Source organism: Lepeophtheirus salmonis, chromosome 3 (genome assembly GCF_016086655.4).
Source record: "Lepeophtheirus salmonis chromosome 3, UVic_Lsal_1.4, whole genome shotgun sequence".
In the NCBI taxonomy this organism is placed as follows: domain Eukaryota; kingdom Metazoa; phylum Arthropoda; class Copepoda; order Siphonostomatoida; family Caligidae; genus Lepeophtheirus; species Lepeophtheirus salmonis.
This window is the reverse complement of record NC_052133.2, coordinates 34,369,370-34,386,292: the sequence shown is the minus strand read 5'-3', so window position 1 is coordinate 34,386,292 and position 16,923 is coordinate 34,369,370.

Sequence of the window (16,923 nt, the reverse complement as noted above, 5' to 3'; positions counted from 1 at the left end):
CCTTGATGGGAAAATTATATGAGCTTAATGTTCTTTCCGATATTAATGTACGGATCTGATATCTAGAATCCTTCCAGAAACAACCTTATTATATTATTGGACAAGAAAAATCTAGGGCTGTGTCGTGTTTTCTTCATTGAATATTTTTAAAAATTTAAACAATTTTATAAAATTGTAAACTGTGGAAACAGCCAGTAATAAAAAATATAGCGTTGTCATGGACGTCAGAACGGTTGAAATCTATCACTTTAGGGTCCTAAACTATCCAATGTTATAAGAATGAAAATACCTGCTTCTTTTACATAAATTAAGGAAAATATGTTTACACAAATTTTATTATTTATCAAACCTTGTGGTTAATATTTTCTTTCTTTATTTTTAAATTGACTTTCTGTTCAGAAACAATTTACTGAATGAAAATTTCATTAATGCAGATGAAAGTACCAGAATTATAACATAAAGAGGAAATGTACGTTAAAAAAACCCCGGTTTCTGATTATATAAATATAGCAATGTAGTTAACTATCTTGAATTTTCACAAATACATACACTGCTGATGACTTTAGGAATTTAAAAAAAAGTTGTTGACTAAATTGGCAGCTGAAAAAGTAGTCTATCTGGAGTAAAATATATGTCGTAGCCTGTATAATTTGAATAATTGACACTATATGTAAAAATTAAGTAAAATTAATAAATAATTTTTAATACACTAGATATAATATAAGCCCTTATGTTCATCGTTATTATGCCATCCTAATACATGGCAATAAATCACAATGTTTCTGAATAAAAAAACAAAAGCATGTGTATATACTCTTATAAAATTTGGCTTTTTTACTTCTCCCAAGGTGGGGAATTCCATAAGAGTGACAATACATTAAAGATCTCAGAGAATAATGAAGTTGGTTAACTACTAATTAATTCAAGATTTTTTTTTTGCAGGAAAGTTTGAAAGATACGATGCAAATCGCTATGTGAATTTAATAGATATTTTTCTCCTAAAAAGACAAAATGAAGGTTGTAAAAAGGATTTTTTATTTATGAAGTTTACAAAACCTTGGACAAACAATAGATAAAGCCTGAAAGTGTCAATAAAATAAACTACAATTTATCCAATTAAAATTACCATATTTAGGATATTAGATTCATCATTAAATTAAATGAGATTCTGCGTACATAATTCGTTTCTTTAAGATCAATTTTATCCTTAGTACTAGAAGGAATCAACAACAACAAAGGAAGAACACAAATCCCGATATACAGTATAAATATCCTCACGCATTTATCTTTTTCTCTAAGCTTGGTTCGTTCCTGACATTATGATTACTTCCGTTTAGAAATGTTTGTCATCCCTTTAGGAAGGCGAATGACACGATCTCTTTTTTTATTCCTTCAAACTCCCTCTGCTTGATTGCTTAAGACATGGATGACTTATAAACTTAATTAACATTTGTACACGCTGTTCCCTTTCAAAACATTTAATCTCTCTAATATCAACTCGAGTACTTTTTTGATTTAACCATGTATTAAAAAAAAAAAAAAATAACACATACTTTTTATGTAGTTAAGTACTATTTATATTTCATTAAAAATTGCTCACTTCGTTATCTTTATTGAATCCCGTAACTTTCCATCCAAAAACAAAGAGAAAAAAAATCCCAAATTAATTGGTAGTTCTCAAATAAATTTACCAGCAATGCAATTTTTATTCACTAATTGCTGGAAATTATTGACAACTAACCAACAGCTATTTAGTTCTAATTCAACCAATCAACATTCAAAATGCTAATTAGAGACAAAGAAATGGAGAAATAGACAGCTGACAGCAAAATAAAGGGTATATTTTTGTATTAGTGAGATAAAACTGTGTGAAAGACAATATTATTTTTGAAGATTCCTTAATCTGGTGATTCTCAACCTTTTTTTAGTGATGTACCACTTGTAAAATATTTATTTAATCCAAGTACGCCCTCAATTTCAAAAATCCATATCTATTCTCAAAAATTAAGTTTTTTTTTTGAAAAAATTTCAACATCCACAGCTTTTCGCAAAGAATTGAAATTTTTTGAAAAAAAATTCAATTATAAAATTTTCAGAAAATAAATTTGAATTAATAATTTTTTTGGAGAAAAATTTCAAATATTACATTTTGGAGAAAAATTTCAAAATAAAGAAATTTCTATTCACAGAAAATAAAGTTAATTTTTTTGGAAAAAAAGTCAAACATTTAATTTTCTAGTAAAAAACAAAAACTACAGCCCCCAGCCCACCTACTATGCACTTCAAATTTTTATACCCGACCACCAATATTTTATGTAATTTGACTATTATAATATTATTGAAATTAATTCCCTGTAAAGATCACTTTAATGTTTATATTAAGGAATAATACAACCCTAGCATCATACTTCATTTCGTCTTTGTAGGTATAAAATTGTACTTATATGCACAAGGGTTAAACTAATTAATTTCCCTAATACAAATTAAACTTAATTCTAATAAAACCCAAGCTTGACTTACTTTCTCACTATAATCCTTTCTGATAAGTCTTTTTATACTTGTACATAAATTAAATTTAAGTTTTTACTGTTTTTTTTCTAACATTTACTTCTTCATTCAATAGTGATCTAAATCAAGTGAGAAGATACATATTATAAAAGTTTATAACTGCTTATGAAAACCATAGTTAAGGTTATATAAACAAAATTGTAGATTTTTTAATTAATTTTCAAATGCTATTTTATAAGTTTTGCAATTGCTAACGATAATTTCTCAAATATGTAAATTAAAGTTTCATATAAGTGTAACAATTTTTTATCCTTAGAATTTGTTTACACAACATGATTGTACCCATAACGTCACCATGGGTATTGCTAGCTTTCATAATTTGGGAGGGCATAGGGTTTATATATTCTTATATTTATAGGTCTATTTTTTCCGTTTTTTTCATGGAATCCAAAACGGTCGAATAGATCAGAATGAAATTTTGCAAGTAGACGTGCAATATAGTCAAGCACATATTTTTTTGGGGCCTCTGAGGTCATTAAGAGGTTGTTTTTGAAACCTCATTTCCCCTTTCTCTTTCTATATCTCTCGCCTTCTTTCTGTCTCTCCCTTCTTTTTTTCTCTCCCTCTGTATCTTTCTACATCCCTCTCTATCTCATTTCTTCTAACTTTATTCTTTGTTTCTATTTGTCTTTAATCATCCTGGTATTACACAATCAGTTTTATTTATAAATATGATGGTCTTATGACCCCCCAAAAGGCGGCTAGCAACGCCACTGGTTATGAAGCTTCTTATTTAAATTAACCAATCGAATTCATGAATGAACTAATCATATTCATATTCTATTTTACGTCATAACTAAACAATAGAATTCCAACTTTTGAATAGTCATTCAATATCTGTTTAAAAATGGAATATAATAGTATTGTTAATTTGGGCTCTCATTATAAAAATAATTTTTAACTTAATATTTACACAATGAAAATATAAAGTATAACAACTGCCTTCGTTCTTCCCAATTGTGCATCTAATGGTATAATTTTTAAAGTAAGTCAAAGTATTGTTAGCGATCGGAAAACCATATATTAAAATTAAAAAGTTTAGGAGATACCGGGAATTTCCAATGATGAGATAGCATAAAAAAAATATTGTCAAATTCCATTAATTTATTGTATATTTTTAAAAGATAACATAAATTTTATAATTCTCTTAAAAGATCCAAAAATAGAATTTGTTTCCTACATTATAATAAAATTTACAATTAATTTCATCTTTAGGTTTTTTATGCTCCTTTAATTGGTTAAATGGAGTTGCACTGATTAAGTATAAGTAAAAATTATAGTATTACATTTACTCCATCTCACCAAGGAATCATTTGGTGAAATCCATATACAGAAAGTATATTTCTTTCTCTGGGAATCGTCTGGGCACGAATACATATTGAATTCAAGAGGATAACTTCTCCCAAGCGAGTTGTGCATGAGCTAAAGCGATTTTATTCATCTCTAGGTTTGTTACAGGTGTTTGTTTGGGCTTTATTTCTTGTGGGAACATACAGCACATAATTTATTCAGTATAAATCTTTTAGTTATATTAATTATATATATGAACAATATATTGGGATATAATTATATAGCAGATTTCACAATAAATATATATTCTCTCCGTAAATTATGGTGGTTGTAAAATTTGGAAAAATCCAAAGTGAAAAATAAGATTAAGTAGTAAGTATTTTTAGAAACAAAATAAGATAAAAAACCGATCAATTCTTTTTAGAGAAAACAAAATCCAATTTGGAATTCATTAAACTAAAATAATAATAGTTTGAGTATTAAACTCGGCTTAAATTCAAATTAAGACTTAAACATATCACTTCATTACAATTTACTTAAATTGAAATCAAGTTGGTACAACTAGATCATGGATGTCTAATTAGTGGTTCTCAATTCTTGTTACAAAAAATCCACTTTAGTGGTAAGTTAGAAGATCATCTAAAAAATATGATTTTTATAAATAATAGTCAACAAAAATGTATTGCTAAATTTTTAAAGTTTTAAACTATAGTGGAACATAAATACCTTGATATTTTCTCAGATGGGGCACAATGTAAAAACATAGTAGAACCATTTGTCCAAATTGTACATTCGGGGTTGTACTACTTTTTTTAATACAGTTTTTGAGGAAATAAAGATTTATCTTTTTGTCGTAGTGTAAAGATTAAAGGGTAAATTAAGGTATTTAAACTTGACTTTAAATCTTTTTTAATAAAATAAATATAATTTATATAAATCTCAACTATGTTAACTCAAAGTTTCATCGAAATGCGTAAGTAAGTAAAGATTTGAGAGTAAACTTAATGAAAAATATTATCAAAGAAATAGGATTTTTATAAAAAATATAATAATGGACTTTTTTTTTAATATTTTATTTACTGTGCCTGAAAAATAGGTGGTCATCAAGGAACGTAAAAATTTAGATTATGCGGAGTATAAAACTAATAAAATTTTGGAACCACAAATCAATTGGAAACTAAAGTTATTATCACGCGCTATTATTTTAATAGTTACTGCAACAAACTACATCAAAATATCAAATGCATTACTTCAATAAATGCACTTGTAGATACATACTGCGTTCGTTATTTTTTTTAACACTTACTAGAGTATGATTTAGGTACAATAGTTAATAAGAAATACACTCTTTTTTTTAGTTCGATAAACTAAATTATATGAAGAGTCAAAGTATAAAAAAGGAACAAATATTTTCATTCAATTCAAATCTGTGAATTTTCGTAGGGAGGCAACACACTAACAAATATTTTTAGCTAAATAGATTAACTGTTTAAAATGTTATGAAGAAGGGTGGCATCAAAAGAAATTGTGGAAGTGGTGAAACAGGAGGGTAGTCTGGTTAATCAGATTTGCTCATATAGGTCATCAGTTTTTATTAATGAAACATAGAACAAACTTTCCTGGTGTCCAGCGGAATGGTTGACCTATCCGCAGGACTTTAACAAGACCCAAGCCTTCTTCATAAAAACATTGACGTATGGGAGAAGGAGATATAACTCCCGTAAAGTCCTGATGGCCATTGGAATAAACCAAAGGTTCCATATTAATGATCTCAAAAACTCTTTCACAAGTGTAGAAATCAGATATGTTCTCTAAATTAATTAAGACGTTAGGTAGTGTCTGGATATTAATGGTAAAATAATTGTTTTATTCGAAAGATATATGCATACATTAAAGTTTCATAAGCAAGTGTAGAAAAAATTATACTCACCCCGTGCATCTGTAAGTACATGTATCTGTAATAGCAGAAAGTACATCATACGTATAAATATATACCTACATCATAGAATGTAAAATACATTTATGTCCTTGATATTTTTTGCACGAATAACAACTAAGAATTCTATCTTCTAAATGTATGTAAATTAAAAATATTATCATTATTTGATAAAATTAAGTGTCTCATTGTTATTCGACTCTATGCAAGACAAAAGAATGGTAACGCAGTACTTATGTAAAGGGTGTTGTGTCAATGTACATATTTACATAAATTAAAGAACTTATAACTTATGTTATGATACATACGTACATATTTATATCAGGAAGAAAAAGAGTAACCTCTAATTGTCAATCAATTGAGCAATCTACAAACATGTCAAATATGTTTACATATTTCAATTTTTATCTTCTTTTTTTTTATGTAGAAACAAAATAACACATTTTATTACACGAGTTGTAATAGTTGTTCAACAACTCTAGTCTATGTTGATCACTCTAACGTTGTGTCGGTTTTAATTAAGAACCGTGACTACCAGTCGAGTATAAATTTGATTCAGTGTCACAAGTCCGTTAAAAAAATTAGACTTTGGTGATGTAGAAATTGTTATCGTGGTAACACTATTGCATAATGTTAAACTAGTCTTTTTAATTAATTAATTGAAAAAAAAATGTTTTTAGTATATTGTTCCTCGATCCATTTTATGTTGTAGTACCAGATATTTGATTAAGTTTGGGATGTCATTAAATAAAATAAGAGCTTGTAGTATTTATTCGGAAGCATACAATTACTCCTTAATTTTCTTGATAATGTGGACTCTTTGCGATATAGGTTTGGAGCTACAATTAAATTATATCTAGTCATTCTAAATTAATTTTGATCATAAAGAGTAAAATGTATACATTTAGTCCCAATATCCGATTGTATTGGGTTTTTTTAACTAAACAAATTTTTTTTAAACTTTGGATTTAATAATTGATGGGAATTGTTCACTAACACTTAAAAAGAGATAATTGGAATTCAACTAATTAATGCTCCGAAAACTGATTGGGGGAGGGGAGAGTAGATGATAAAGTGCATACTACATTTTTATGTATGCTAGGTAATACCGTGGTGAGTGAGGCAATATTCAGCGTATGAGTCATCATTATACTATTTTCCGCCTTAAATTGCTAGTATTATTTGTATATCGAGCTGAGAATAAGCAAATAATTTGTTTCGAATGTCTATTGTGGGGTAATTCAAATGAGGAAGATTGATTTGGTAAACGAGCAAAGTGAGTTACAAGCTAGACCATGTAATAGATTAGTTATGTAACAGATCATGATTTTCATTTCTTTAAAGGAAAACGATAATATAAAGTTTTCTCAGATTGCTGACTCAATGAGTATTTGATGCACTTATCACGAATTGCAGTTTTTTTGAGTATTTTTTTTAAGTAAAATATTTTCTTATACCTACATATTTCTATAAACAATCTTTAATGATGTAGAAATACAAAAAATAAAAGAAGGTAGTACCTGAAAAATGTATTGCTAACTTTAAATATATGTGGGTTTAATTAAAATTATTAGAAAAGAGAAAGTTAAGTAAAAACACATACGATCCGTTGATAACTCAGCAATGAAGAAAAAAACATAATCGCAACGTAGCAAAAAGTTACCTTTTAAGAGAGCAATGTTCTAGTGACCCATAAAAGAATTACCCATTGTTTACATCTCTAGCTGACATTGTTAATCGTCCATCATACTAAGAAAAAAAACCATTATGTTCTTAAAAATGAACAAGGATTCATTTTGAAAAAAATCAGAAATTCAGACCATGCATTCATCTCAAAGCTGTTATAAGGTTAAGTCTTTTAACTATATCGATTAATTATTTTTTCTGTATTGAGATGCAATATCCAAATATTGATTAAATAGGATCACAATATCAATCGTTGCAATTTTAGAAATTCTTTGATAAATGAATGCAAAAAATATATGCCATGTTATTTGAAGCTAGAGCATCAATGTTATTAAATCCACTTTTGAATTATATTACATAAATTTTTGATTTAATTTTTAGCTTCTTCGTCCTTTGAATTGGTTGGGTACAATATTAAAAAAGAAATACCATTAAAAAAGTATCAGTTGTCAGTAAAAGTATAATAAAATCTTGTTTTTCAAGAATAAAATCTTCTGCACCTACAACTTTAAATAGTTGTAGGATTTTTGTTTTCAATTTAATATGAAATTATACAAATACATGTAAAATTGTCAATTTTCTCTTTTTAAAATTAACAATAAAACAAGATTTCATAGTCCAGCAATAATAAAAATGAAGTTAGATAAACTAAAGGGTTAAGTTGAACTATTTTGCAATTTGTGGGCGTCGAATTTCTTTTCACTGTTATTTTTCCTTGAGGATCATGTGTAGGTTTTTATGTTGAAAATACATGCATATCAGGGTCTCTCATTTTCAGGGGATTTTTTTTTGTGCGAAATCCCGAAAAATATCGGCATCCCCTAGAAAATAATGAATACAATGAAATTCAAGTATTATTTTTATATTTTAACAAGGAAGAATACATTTTACTCATATATTCTCAATTTCTTTATTTTATCATTATAACTCATACTGCGCATTTTGGTATCATTAGAGGTCGTAGGTCCCACTGATATAAATTATGTAATCGGATCTGACCTCCAGCAAAGAATAAATATATAGTAAGTGATGATAAGAGCTAATTTTTGGTGTAGTTATTTAATTGTGAAATACATAAACCGACCCTTAGGCTAAAAGTCAACTCGGTATACATATGTGATGTAATAATAAAATTATACATATACTATGACACAATTAAATGCAAGATTTCCCGTAGTTGTAGGACCCCGAAAAATCCTAGAAAACTGAGATTCTAGGATTTGAGAGATAAATTCTACTACATGGAAGAAAATATAACCTGAATTTCAAAATATTTTACAATCTACAAAGATCTACTATCTACCTCAAGTATTATATCTACTTGGAGTATGACGGACTAAAGTAATATAAATACCACAGGCTTTATTGAGACTATTCTGATTTTTAATTTTTTCCTCGAAATGTTGGTAAGATATTTTGCAAAAAAGTTTATTTTTGTAAAAAAAGAGAGATAAAATTTGAAATAAATTGATCCTTGTTTAAACGTTACTATTATTATTAGAGATTTGAAGTTTCTAAGTTTCATAATCTTTTGAAAAAAAATAATATTTTCACCTAAAAATACTCAAAATAAGTCTATATAAAGTTAAATTGCAAAATTAAATATTTTAGATGAATGAACAATCTTCCAAAAGTTTATATATAGTTTTTCCCTGAAATGATTATTTATTATCAAAAATGAAAAAAAAAAAAAAAATTATTATATTGCGTATAGCATGCAAAATATTTGTCTTTTATGTCCAACGAAATGTATTATTTTTTTAAATGCGTTATTCAAATTGAAAAAATGCATATTTGAGCATTAAACACCATTAATCTAGTAAAAAATAATAATGAATTCAATTATTTTTCCAATAGATAGCTTAAGTAATAAGTATCTCGTGCTGTATATTTCGATCGGTTTACCGATAATAAAAATGAACATACCAAATGTTCGAAATTCGAAAAGTCATTTTACTTTTTGAACACAACTCGTATATTATTATTTCCTTCTCTTCTTATTTGCTGTTCCTGTCATAACGTTGCAAAACATATATTCCATAAGAAAATAAAAGTGCATTTGTTGTAAGTCATAAGCCTTCCATATATGTAAAATTTTTGAAAAAATTGAAAATTATACAGTACAGTACATATTTTTATAGCTCTAAAAAACCTTCATATACAACTTTTTGTATTTGTGACCTGAATCGAAAACTGTTATCTCTTCTTTCATTCTTGAGGAGGGAAGTAGGAACATATAGATATAAAGTGAGTAATGCATATGCACATAATTGAACTAATGAAATTCATGTTATACCTTATAAGCTTTTTTGAAATTATCAGGGTTACCACAATTTTTTCCTTTTTTACAAACTGGCATGCCATATTTTGTTAAAACTCTATCTATATTCAACTAGTCTCCCCATTATCTTCACTTAAAATAATTGCATTGTTACGAACAACATTAAATTGTTTGGATGGATACTGAATGAAATAAAAGATCTTTGTCAAACTTATTGTAACCCTACACCTAAAAGTTTTTTCTTCTTTTATATTCATTATTGCTAATTTATTATTATCACACTAAACTAAAGATACTTGACTATAACATCACCATCAACAGTTTATCTAAACAAAAAAACAATGACACTATTTGAGTATTTCAATGACTGTGAATATAAAATAAAAAAAACAATAAAAACACAGACTTTAAAGTTTATTCACCTTGTTTTTTTTTCTTTTTCTGAACAACCGTGTAAAATTAGTTATTTATTTCACAAGAACAACAGGCAAAAATATGAAATTGCAAATATGATTCGGTTTGATTTATTACAAGTCAAATGACTTTACATTTATGAATGATAATAGTTATCATGATTATCAATCTTAATAATAAATGATTTTTTGATAGGATGAATATATACGTATTAGTTAGATACAACCTAAACTGTTTAGTTCGATCAATTGTAGTAATTTTGAGAATATTTCATCAAAGTTTGCAAATTATTGATTTTTTAACTTTAAAAAAATCAATATGAATAGTGTATTTTTAAGAAAATGTTTCTAAATAACTTAACCATTACAAAATTAGCCGTAAGTGAAGCGGCTATCTTTTCTTCTCCACAAAGCTATAAAATATAGTGATGAAACGCTTAAAAAACCTTAAAGAGATTTATTTGGCTCAGAGAAAAATTTCCCCCCCAGATATCATTTTTGAGATACCAAAAATTATTTTACTATTCCATTTTTACTCATCCCGTATGCAATTAATTTATTTTCGTAGAATTGATCTATTAGATTCATAATCAAATAAATAACACTAATTTGTTCGTTATTTAATCTTCACCTCTCTTTTAGATTTATAATTTATTGCAGATGCATTTTAAGAATGATGATATGGGGGAAGAAAACTAAATTTGAAGAAGGAAGTTGATACTTTGGGCTTAACGTGAAAACCTAACATGTTGAATAGCTTTGATATAGAGAGGTTGTCCTTGCAATGGTATAATTCTGACAAATTTTTTGTTGAGTTCTTCCTTTATTGAAATGAAATGCAGAATGTATCGAGTGGTTCCGAATTTAGTTCTCTATGTGGAAAAAGGCGTTACATATGTTATATTCAGGTCCGGTTGTCCAATCCAACTTACATCTAACCTTGGAACTTATCACGTCACTTCTTTTAAGCTCGGCGTAACTTTAAGTCGGGTTGATGTAATGGGGCTATAATGTTTTCATTCGATTGGATAATTTATCTACTATTTTAAATGACAATAAGATAATTTTAATATTGTTAATATATTTATTTTTTGTATGTTATACTTATGTTCGAGAATACAAAATGCCTATCAAAAAGTTTTGAGGATATTAAAAGTATTTTTTTTTAAAGAATTGATAAAGTTTTGTCTTTCAATTCTATCACACATGACAATATGTCTTGATCCCTTTTTACTGTCTATTCACAAAATTGACAGCTGCAATACGGGATGATTGCAACATGCCCATTTAATCAATCATCAATAAAACTACATTCACAAAAGTTAAAATACAATTGTTTAATATAATATGGATTAAAAATAAATCCATTATTGATAATATATTTTATATTTTTCTTTCATTAATATTTATCTTCTTGACAATCATAAAAGTGTTTCAATAGCGATTGTCCTCGACAATTTTAATAATTTTATCCACATTTTCGACAATCGGCCTTTCCAATTGTGGTGTATCTTTGACATAAAAAGTACAGGAACGGAATCGACGAAACCAAAATTACGCATAATTGCCTGCTACAGTATCAAGTCCATAAACACTATTCACATTTTCATCTGCCTGACTTTCATTTTCGTCTTTATCGAAGAAAAACTATAAAATATGGCGTATTTTCTATTTACTGCTGTCTATCTTTGATGCACGTTCATATAATACTAAGTCAAACAATCACAAAGCTTATAACCAGTTTTTTTATTACGAAATCTTATCTTTCTATTGCCTTGTAGCGTAAACTGATCGAAATATACAGCACGAGATACTTATTACTTAAGCTATCTATTGGAAAAATAATTGATTTCATTTTATTTACATTATTATAATGGCAATTACTGTGGAAAAATAAATAACTTTCGACTTTTGGAGCCTATTATTTTTGTAATACAATGCCGTCAGTTTTTCATGGTTTTTCTTATGATTGATATTACTTGAACTACTCACGATTTTGTTATCAATAAATATTGTGGATGGAGCTTTATCGATGCTAAAAAAAGGACTTGTTCCAACCATCTCGTGTTTTAGCTGTCTACATTGAAGTTGAGTAAGTATTAAATCTGACAGATGTCTTGGAACAAAATCCTAGTTTACTACTGAAAATATTATCTTATCACATTTTTCTTCATTGTTGGCTAAAACCCCATTATTAATCATCCTTGGATTCAAGAGAATAAAAAATTCAATTCTTTCTCTTTATTGGTTCATAAATGATGTTGTCCATTTATTTGAAATCATTTCAAGCCATAATTCTTTTCATCTAATAATCATTCATATTTAGTTTCAATATTGATAATTATAAATTATTTTATACAATGCTGAGTTAGAATCTACGATCAAAGTTTACATGTAATTATTAGTTACATAAAATATTTTATTTTGAGAATCTAGCCAAACAGATATCACATATATTAATGTAAAGTAACTTAATGCGAATAAATTTTTCAAGTATATAATTTAATTTACCACTATGTCTATTTTCTTGTAGTCATACAACTTTTTAAAGTTTTTGGTAGGACAAATAAAGTGATCATTTATGTTTTCAACAGAAAAACATTCAAACATACCTTGCCTTATTAATAAAGGTAATATATACTCATGTATATTTTTTATTTTAAATTAATTGACTACTTGAAAAAAAAAAAAAAAAAAAAAAAAAAAAAAAAGAAGCCATAAATGTATTTCATATTTTCGCATATGTAGGATTTATAATTACTTGATTTTTTTTAGTAGAAATAGTGTTATTATAAACTAATCAAATACGGATTCACATCATTACCAGTGTGCACATTTATAAATTTTATGTAAAAATAAACAATAAACTCTTGCAAATTTTATACAAACCACAGATTCCAAGGTATATAAAATTTTAATGTATTGTAATTAACATAATATTTGAATCATTGTTACATAATTTTAATGATATCTTAATTTAAGTTATATTACATAATCAAATATTTACTTGTTCGTTGATGTACTTGAATATTTATTAAATATTTAAATTTCTGACACAGCACTTTAAAATATATTATTTCCACTATTTAAATATTTTTACGGATATGAAAGTGTTTTTCGGAATTCGATTATTTACTCAAATATGTAAAATATTGATATATTCATATATAGTATCAAAACAAAACCCTTTGTCAGAACAAACATCCTTCTTTCCAGTTAAAAAGAAATATTTTTAGGTTATTTATATTAATAAATATAAATGAAAAAAAAAAACATCTGGATTTTTTAGTTGATACCTGAATATATGTTGTTATTTTTCAAAGCTGTTGTCATTTTTTTAAATATTTTAGAACAGAAAAGGCAAGTGGAGGTAGCTTGGGGCCTTATCGTTTCGATCCGAACAATTTGTAGGTGGTGGAACCAGATTGACATTAAACTCATGGAGATTGAGACAAAAAACCGACTTATTTTTTGTCGTGAGAGGAAAAATTGGTCAATAAATGACTGGAGAGGAGTTCTTGTCTCTAACGAGTCCACCTTTGAACTGTTTCACCATCCAAATCGTTAAACTGATCTTGTTTGGACTTTCAAGAAGGAAGATGTTGTGACGACTCCGAAAGTGAAGTTTATCTTGAAAATTCACGTCTGGGGTCTTATGAGCTACCAGGCTCATAGTGAGCTTCATTTAATATCTCGAGGACAAACTGTGACTTCTTCCTACTATGTTGAGACTATACTCAATGAGTGTCTCACCACTGTCATGCAAAGGAGCTGAGAAAACTGATCGGTTATGACGCAGAAAATGTTACCAGACATATCAAGAGCCATTTTCCAACAAGACAGAGCTCCTGCTCATAGCTCTCTCGTGGCTGAAGCATGAGTTCAGGCTAACTTGGAATACTTTTAGGTAAAGGCTACATAGCCTAGCAACAGTCCGGACTTGTCTCCGATAGAAAATCTATGAACCATTGTCGAAAATAAGATCAATAAATTACCTCATGTAACCAATAAAGAAACTCTCGTCCGAAATATAAAATTTGCCTGGTTGCAAATTTCAGATGATACTTTGGAACATATTAAAAAATGTATAAAATTAAGGGGGATACATTTTAAAATAAAATAATGCCACAATAACATTTTTTTTTCATTTATGTGTGTTTGAAATGAAGGACATCAATTTCTAAGTTTTGTGTTTATTTGTTTTATTTATAGCTGCTCGCAGTTAATCTAATGAAACGTCATGATAGCTATCCTGCTTTTCTTCTAAAAATTCTTTAAATTATAGGTTTCTTAAAATAAAATACCAGCAGATAATAATATTTTCATTCATGTTAATAAATATAAGTCTATCCGCCAGGCCAATTTTTGGATAAATGATCGGATGTTTATTTCAATGTAAAAAAACAACAACAATGGAAAACAATTTTTTTATCAAGTTTTGGACAGACAAGGGGGCAAAAATTGTACCTTTAAAAATTATACCGGACGTCATAAATATAAGAACCATAATTACTGCAGACAGTTCCACACCTAGTAGTTTACAAGAGTGAATTATTTATTTAAAAGTCATCAATAAAGTCAAATTCAAGAGATTATTATTAAATTTTACACTCAACTTTTAAAGTTTTTGTTTGCTTTTTTATGTTCATTTATGATTAGTAATGTATGTTAATATGCAGTTAATTAGTAAATATATGCATTTTACATGTAGAAAAAAAATCAACTTCATTTGGTCATGATTGAAATAGTGGGTTTCTGATTGTTTTTACTCATAGAACCATGAAAATGATCTTTATAGTCCAAATCTCTTGTATTGTGGCCTACAATGTGCTCTTTCGAAGAAAAAAAAAATACCAATATTTACTTGTATTGTAGTGATTTTTCCTCTTGAATGCAATACATAAATGAAAAAGTATAAAGATACAGTTTGTTGTTGCATGTTTCAAATATTCAAAAAATATATTAATTAGTATATTTAGTATATTTTTTTGAATAGGGTAAAATTTCTTTTAGGTACAAAAAAAAAAAAAAAAAAAAAAAAAAAAAAGAAGAAGATCTTTACTCTGGAAGTACAATAACTGCCTAATTTTGGATAACAATAACAAAAATTATAAGTTATAGTAAAGTGAAGACATACAATCTTACAATAAATAAATGAGTATCTTTACAAAACTAATAATTAAAAAGTTAAATAATATTTGTTCCTTGATATTATTTTATATTTGTTAAACTATCAAGTCTTATTGATAACATATAAAATGTTGCTCTCTATAGACCACAAAAACATAAATCTAGGCTATAGAGTTTATTTTTGATGTTTATCGAGGTAAAAGCAATCAAGAAACAACCCCATCTTAACTAAATGGGAAAAAATTGTTAACTAGTGTAAATAATGAACAGCATAAAAAACTAAACTGATTTTTTAAAAATTTTCAGTTATTTTTTTCACCTTTGTAGACTCTAATCTAAAAAAAACAAGAGGACTAGTGAGCTCATACAAGAGGGGTGTAGATATCAGAGGGGGATATGTCCCCCATTTCCCTTAAGATTGTAAATCTTTATATAAATGTTAAAATTTTTTTAATGTGAAGTCAGTTGTTTTCATGTGCATTGAATCATTTCTTCAGTTAGTCTGTCGTAGATAAAGTTCAAAGTTTAGCCTATTTCGTTGATAAAATACTGCAAGAACATAAAAATGATACAGTAAGTATTCAAAAAGAGTAACGATATATCCAAGTAGAGTTGGCTACTTTTTTATAAAATGAAATTTTTTATCTGGTAGTATTTTGTCTATACTTTTTTGTCAGAGAAACAATCCCTAATTGTATAAGTATTTCATATTTGCAAAAATTATTAAAACCAACATTGGTAATATTAAACTATTATTAATATAACACTACTTACTTGTGCTTTTGTTAGTTTCCAATAGATTCATTAAATAAATCTATGAAAACAACAATATTATAGATGTTGTAAAAAGTAATTCATTATTTTTGTTTGTTTAGCTCCTCAATACACCCCACTACACAGGAACTCAATCTGGTATCAGTAGATAGAGTTTTTTTATCTATGAGTTTCTAACTATATTATTATTAAATAAATCGTAATTACTCACCATATTAAAAATTCTCAAAAGTTGATCCTACATTGATATTTTCTTTTCCACGGACTCCATAGCAAGTTCAGTCATTTCCCGCACTCTAAGGTCACAATCATGGATAAGATGGAATGATGTTTCCTCATCTTTTTCACAAATTAAAGGTATCGGGCTCAGGGTATACCCATTTTAAAAAGCTGTCTTTTAAGTTTTATGTGGCCAATAACCATAGCCACTAAACTTGAGATTTTATGTCTCGTGTATTCGTAAACTTTTATTCCGATATAGGGCTCGACGATAAACTGTTTAGATTGGCGGTAGCTAGCCAACCTTTGCCAAATAGCTCGCCACTCATTCAAAGTGGTTTTTCTAAGAGCTTTCTCAGCCTGACATACGGAATTGAGGACAGATACTGGTGTACCCCCCCTTCTAGACCCTCCTCAGCAATAGCATCAATCAGCCAAATAGTTCCATATGGTATTATTATGACCCTTGATCCATACAACTGCAATATAGCACTTTCACTTCTTGAGGGAATTTTAACAGCAAGCAATTTCTTTTACTTTTACTGGATTAAAAAAACTAATATATAAATATTTATCTTCTTGATAAATATAAAATGACAGTCGGACTGGACAATTTCGAATATTTT